A 7,520-nucleotide genomic window follows, 5' to 3' on the forward strand; every position below is an offset into this window, starting at 1 on the left:
CGCAGGAAAACGTTCAACCTGCTAAGTGTGCGGAGGGTCAGAACAGAACCGTCACTGTCGCTGAGTTGCTCTTCCGGCTCTGCCACTCACTAGCCACACGTCCTTGGGAGAGTAATTCAGCCGCTCTGAGCCTATTTCCTTATTCATAAAATGAGGACAACGCTAAAATCTATCGCCAAGGGTTTCTGTGCGTTACACGAGGTAACACGAGGGGCACACCTAGCTAGGCGTGTAGTCTGTCCTCCATAAAGGCTTCCTCAGCATTCGGAAGGCCCTTACCACAACGCTTCCCAGGTTTAATTCTCGTTTTGTTTCTTCTTGTCTAGCAAATTACAGTCAACAGTGAGAGATGACCAGGTCGTCAGACGCAATGTGCTTCTCATTTGTGCTTTGCTGAAACAGTGGTAACGCATCCATCTATCAGCTGGAAAACTAGTTTAATTAATTGGCTTCCCTGAGCGGTACCTTCTGGAGTAGATCTGGAAATTTCTTAGGACACCAATATCCACGGGTAAGCAATCAGGCACTTTGTCCAAACAGAGCAGATAGCACTTTCTGCCGTCGGGAGGGGACGGGCAAGCTCTAGTCAGGTGCTAGAGAGTTCCAGGAGCCCCCCAGGTTATCCTTCGAACCTCCCCACACGCCTGCCGATTGTTCACAAACGCCTGGTTTCCTCCACATCGTCCAGGGGATGGAAGCTCTGGTGCGATGATGTATGGCACGAAGAGCTCGGTGTCACGTTCGGCCTTCCCTGCGCCATATCCAGTGGCGGTGACGTTCCTCCCGGCCTGACTTGTGAGACCATTTCCATGATTAATGAGTGGTTAGGACAAGAGAGCCATGACCGGAAGTGGGGAAGCAGAGAGAGAGCGACTGGAGTGGAAACCGCCAAGAGGTGTGTGGCGAGCAGTGGCAGATGTACGGTGACACGCTGCAGGGGACAGCGCTCTCTGACTGTGAGAGGAGAACGAAGGGCCACTTTTCAAAACAGAAACACAAACCCATCAGCCAGTGTTCCCATAGAGCTGCTCCTCTCCCATGAGTCAGAACAAATGTCAGAAGTGAAGATGAGGCTTGCCACAGAATTTCTAAAATAAACAAAGATCCGTTTTTTCCCAGGATCCCATCGTGCACAAGACACAAGGTGTTTCAGGGCTCCCCGGGGAAACGCAACCAACAACTGATAAGATCTCATACTACATTTTATACTATATTGGTTATGTTTGCATTAAGGAGTTGGCTCATGCATCTGTGGGTGCTGGCAAGTCCAGACTCTGTAGGGCGGGCCAGAAAGTCATGTGAGACTTGATGTTGCAGTCTCGAGTCTGAATTCTATAGGGTGGGCCAGGAGGATGGACACTGAGGCAGGATTTCTCCCCTGAAACCTCGGCCCAAGGCAGGATTTCTATGTTATAATCTTTTTTTTTTTCCAGAGAGAGAGAGAGAGAGAAAGAGAGAGAGAGAGAGACCATGCGCAGAGGAAAGGGGCAGAGGGAGAGAGAGAGAATCTCAAGCAGGCCCCATGCTCAGCATGGAGCCTGATGTGGGGCTCGATCCCATGACCCTGGAATCATGACCTGTGCTGAAATCAAAAGTCAGATGCTCAACCGACTGAGCCACCCTGGTGCCCTCTATGTTATAGTCTTAAGATCGAATTTCAGGAAGCCTCAGTTTGTGCTCTTGAGGCCTTCAACTGATTAGATGAGGCCCACCGACATCATTGATGATAATCTCCTTCGCTTAAAGTCAGCTGACCGTAAATGTTACGTATGCCTCTAAACTATCTTCACAGTAATACCTAGACTAGTATTTGACCAACCAACTGGGCACCATAACCTAGTCAAGCTGACACATAAAATTTGACCATCACGCAAAGGGAAAAATTATCAAGAAATGTTTACAAAGCAGCTAACAGAACGACAGGTTAATGAAGGTGATAGACATGTAGTTCAAGTTCATCAATGAGAGAAAGAAAGAAAGAAAGAAAGAAAGAAAGAAAGAACGGACCCTTAGCATATATTAGAAGACAACAATAGCTGTGTTTTAGCTAGTGCCTACACTATGCTGTATGCTTACATAAAATACCTCAGTTAATCCTCACAACTCAGTGAGATAGCTACAAAAAAATCCTCTTTTATAGAAGAGGAAATGAAGATCTGAAGCACTGGAGTGCTTTTCCCAATGGCACTCAATCCATAGGTGACAAGCCTTAGCCTAGAACTCTCTTCCGTCTGACCATGGAACTTTTAGTCACTGCAGACTCCCAGAGTGAGACTGGAAAGATTCACATGTCAGAGTTAAAAATCATAAATTCAGCTCTAAGGGCTATTAGTTCTTCTTTCAAACTTACTATATGCCAGGCACTGTTCAAAGACCTTTACCTACATTAACTCCTTCGATCCTAGCAATAACCTTACGACGGATGCACTGTTACGTCCGTCTTGCAGATAAGGAAGCAGGCCTAGGCCTTGCCTATGCAGCAAGGAGCAAGAATATTCGGAGCAAAATCATAAAATAGGAAAATGTTTCTTCTGTTGCCCAAGCACTCATATCTGTCCCCGATGCCCAGTGCTTTTACGAGTAGTGCTACCAGATGGAAAACCTCATCGCGGTCTGTCCTGGATAGCCCTAGCGGCGAGAGAACAAGACTGAACGTCTAAAGTCCTCAGCACTAGCCTCTGACTGCACATTATCCTGGGTTCCAAGCACTTTTTCCCCGAGGAGCTGATGGTTAAGACGAAGGACGGGTTGGTAACTATTATAAATAAACAAGATGAAAAACAGTATCAGCAGAGGTTTCTCTCTAGAGACCTCACCAGAAAATATGTGCCGAATACACTTCTGTGGGTTTGAATCCTAACATATCCGTTGGAATAGGGTTTAGCTGTGTGTACAGAAACCAGACCATAGTAATGTAAGCAAGCAGTGACTTTAAACTGATAAGAACAGATACTACACTTGATCTTAGCCAAAAGGCCGAGAAGCGATAGCAAGCAGTGACTTTAAAAAAGCAACCAACTTGGGAAATTCACGGTCCAGGCTGGTACTGCTTTTCCACAAAGGCTCCTTCCAGCTCTGATCTCTGCTTTCCGCCATCTTCAGCCTGTGGCCTTTTCCTTTCTGATATCCAAGATGGTTTCAAAGGCGGCTGTTCCGCCACCAGGTATTACTTCCATGGCTAAGCCTGAGGAACGATACGTGCAAGCGGAGTCTGGCCCTTTTTATCAGATAACTAGCCTCACTGGAAACCCGACTTGGTATATTTCTGATTGTATCACATTGGACAGAACTGTGTCAAATACATAGGAACCAAAGCTCCAAGGCACCTCGGAAAGTTGAGCTTTTAGCTGGCCACACTTCTGCTCTGGGTAAAAACGATTCTTTAGTAAGTATGTGAAGGAGAGTATCTCTGGAGTAGGCGAGTAGCAGTGTCGGCCACACCCAGTTTCACTGCCAATAGCTCTGCAACCTTGACCGGGTTAGGTTACGTCTATGAACACAGGCACGAAGTCAGCCAGCTCTGGCTCAACCGTGCCCGGTTTTGTGAACCTAGACAAACTGCTCATCTTGTCACGTATGATAATTTCAGGATAGAGGACCCACCGTCATCCTTATTTTACAGATAAGGAAACTGAGGCTCAGGGGAAGTAGGAAATTTGTTCAGGATCACACTGTTCATCAATAGTGCAGCCACAGCCCAAACCAAGGTGTTTCAAAGTCTTTGTTTGAAAGCACTGCCTGTGTTGTGCCAATCCCAGGTCAAATCACAAAGGAAGGGCACCCGAAGGCATAATGCCTCCTTTTCCCTGTTCACTGTAGCCTTTGCAAAGTAAGGTTGACCAGTTGAACAGGTAAGGCAATGGGATCACACACACACACATGATTTATCAACTGCACGGACACAAGCAGAGTCAGTGGGAGAAGGAATAGGTCCGAAGTATCTCTGAAGGTCCCACACATAGTTATACAACACCTCCTGGTCCTTTTTCTTTTGATTCCACCCAGGTCCCCAGGGCCGTTAGTTCTGCTCTCTGGACAGTCCCACGGTGCTGCTTCCTTGACAAATTAGGCTGGTGCAGGGTCCCCCTTTTGTCATTAGGCTGTAACACTATGGGTTGTGGTTGGACATCCTAGAGCCACCTTGTTTAGGGGTCCTTCCTGAGAGATAACCCTCATGCTAGTTGCTTTTCTTCCAAGGGAGCTGCAACCCCAATTATGTTTCTGTGATCGGAACTATGCAAATGACCAGATGTTTGTTTCTCCTCATATCTCATAGATACCAGTTGGGGTTAAATTGACTTATTTTTTCATCGCCATTGTATTTTTGGCTCTGAGTTTTGGTGCAAGTTTGTATTTTCTCAGATTGGTAATTATTTCAAAAGCACTATTTAACCTTGTATGCAATGATATCTTTTATTATCACTTTTTCCTATCCTTGTTCTCTCCAACACAGGCAAGTAAAAGTAAAATGATTCACTCAAGTTCACACAGCTTATTCGTGGCAGAATGGAAACTGGAAACCTTTCCTCATACTCACAGTGTTGTTTTGCACAACGTTTCACTATATTCTTGGTACAAAGTCCAATTTTCCAGTTAGTTTTTTGACCATTCACAAATATCTTTTTCTCATAAAATTTTTTAATGTTTATTTTTGAGAGAGAGAGAGATAGAGTGTGAGCGGGGGAGGGCGGAGAGGGAGGGGGGGGGACACAGAATGGGAAGCAGGCTCCAGGCTCTGAGCTGTCGGCACAGAGCCTGACTCGGGGCTCAAACTCAGGAGCCATGAGATCATGACCTCAGCCGAACTCTGAGGCTTAACCGACTGAGCCACCCAGGCACCCGACCCTTCACCAATATCTGAATGTAAGTATCTCTCTCATACCAACACCTTGAAAATTCTGCAGTGTCCTCTGTGTTTTAATGCCACCATATTAAAAAATCAACAAGAAACCTCAAATATATTTAAGATTGCTAACATCACTTGCCTTGGACTGAAATCTTACATAAACAACATACTTCTGGTGTGTTTAGATAATAAGATGCTCAGAGGATGGAGAACTTGACCTTCTTGATTGGGTCTCATGTCTCCAACCTGGTAACTTGTCTCATTAGCATAAGAGGCTGACCAAAGGGTTGTTTTTTTTTTTTTTCCCTTGGGCAATAGATCCAAACGACTAGACAAATCACATAAGATTTCACTTTGGCATTAAGATGGGCACCATGGTGACAACTTTTGAATGCAACTGCGCTTGTTCAAAGTCCGCCCGTGTATATGTAATAGAGGGTGAATATTTTTCACTGCTAAGACTCAGTTGTGCTATTACTACACCCTAATTTACCTCTGGAGGGAATATTTTCAGCAATTTATGACTGAATTGAAAATGAAAATAAAATATTTCCTAGTGATGACAAGTGGAATTCAGTCAAATTCAAGTCCAGAAGAAAAATGACACTGCACCACAACCATAAACTCTTAGAGAAGGACAATTTCCAACAATGTGATTTATGCTCATAACATTCTAGAATCCTGTCTTTTCCAACAAACCTTTGCAATCATTTGAGAACGGCAGGCCTGGAATGCACATTATTCTCTAAACATGGCATTGTCCACTTGAATGCCACTGTAAATAAAGGAGCCACCGCAGTGCCTGACACATGGGGTGCCAGAGGGCAAGTTACCTCAAAATTAACTTCTGTCTAATATGATTAGCAGTCGGTAGCTGCGGGTGACTCAATACCTCCGACGCTCCAGGAAGACCTAATTGCTTCTCTTCAAGAATAATATGCAGAGACTGAGCATGAAGTTGGTTTTTGGACTCCTAAGATTTCTGAATCTCTCCCTTCTTTTAAAGGAAAATAATTTAACAAACACAATCTCATTCCAAAAAATTGGCCATATGGGGGGGGGGGGCGGGGAGATAGAATGTTAACTGGAAAAAAAAACCATGATATTAAATTGCATATTCTCAGATAGCTAGGATACACATGTAGAAACCAAAGCGTCGAAGGTAATCCAAATGTTAGCCATAGCTCAGCTGTAGGCAGTGAAATTACAGGAAACTGTAATTTTCTCCTTTGCACCTTTTTCGGTTTTCAAATCTCTCTTTAGTTGTAGGATGGACTAGATTTTTAAGCAAAAAAAAATTTTTTTAATCATTTAAAAATGATCAATTGGCGACATTTCTCCGTAACTGTTACCTTGTATTTCCAATGGCTGGTTACAGACTGAAGTTCTCATTTCTTTAGCCTAACTAAAAAAGAGAGAAATTTCCTTCTTTATGTTTTCCTGATTTGAAGATGCCATAATGAACTCCTCTGTGAAGTTCTTCCTGCATTTGATGATTCTTTTTTTTTTGAAGTTTTTAAATTTATTTATTTTGAGAGACAGAGAGAGTGCCAGTGGGGGAGGGGCAGAGAGAAAGAGAAAGAATTCGAAGCAGGATCCCTGCTGTCAGCGCACAGCCTGACACAGGGCATAACGTGGGGCTCGATGTGGGGCTACCTAAGTGTATCCCTTATAGATTGATATTTCAGGCAGCTGCCTGGAGGGTGTGCCCACTTTAATCTGGTTCTGGACTGATAACGTGTTTTCTTTTTTTTTTTTTGTTTAAGTTTACTTATTTACTTTTGAGAGAGAGAAAGCTGGGGAAGGGCAGAGAGACAGGGAGAAAGAGAATCCCAAGCAGGCCCCACACTGTCAGCGCAGAGCTGGACTCAGCCAGGCACCCTTTATTATATTATTATTATGTATTTCAGCTTGAACCCAAGAACCACAAAATCATGACCTGAGCTGAAATCAAGAGTCAAAACGCTTAACCAACTGAACCACCCAGGCGCCCCTGCACTTGATGGTTCTGATGCCAGCCTACTTAATAGAGAACTCTTGAAATGTGTTTATGTATTTTCTCTTAGATTAACTTGACCTCCAGATACTTTCATGATGAGAAATGCATTCAAAAATAATGGAAATGATTCCCTTCACCTTTGCTCTCTCACTTCTGTTTAGAGTTGCTTTTAGGACCAAAGAAGTACTCCCTGGAGCAAGTCGCAGGAACGAGAAGGCAACATTAAGAAGAGGGCATTGGTCAGTCATCCTGACACATACATGTTATTATATTATGTGACGTTACATGTTATCACATGAGGGTGAGTTTATTTGTTTACTATTTATTTATTTACTTTAGTAATCTCTACGCCCAGTGTGGGGCTTGAATTCATGGCCCCAAGACCTAGAGTCGCATGCTCTTGGGTGCCTGGGTGGCTCAGTCGGTTAAGCATCCAGCTCTTGCTTTTGGCTCGCGTCATGGTCCCACACATTTGAGCCCCACACGAGGCTCCGTGCTGGCCGTGCGGAGTCGGCGCGGGATTCTGTCTCTCTGCTCCTCCCCCACTGTGTGCACACACAGGCACGCGTGCTCTCTTCTCGCAAAACAAAGTGAATTTTATAAAACTTAAACCAAAATGAAAAATAAATAAAATTTTAAAAACAGAGGTGCGTGCTCTCCCAACTGAGCCAGCCA

General features: G+C 44.3%; 1 pseudogene; it reads right to left on the bottom strand.

The window, feature by feature from the left end:
- Positions 1-2,873: 2,873 nt before the first annotated feature.
- On the bottom strand, positions 2,874-2,988 carry LOC115507992 (annotated as a pseudogene).
- Positions 2,989-7,520: the final 4,532 nt, after the last annotated feature.

The sequence above is a fragment of the Lynx canadensis genome, chromosome X (genome assembly GCF_007474595.2).
Source record: "Lynx canadensis isolate LIC74 chromosome X, mLynCan4.pri.v2, whole genome shotgun sequence".
Lineage (NCBI taxonomy): Eukaryota > Metazoa > Chordata > Mammalia > Carnivora > Felidae > Lynx > Lynx canadensis.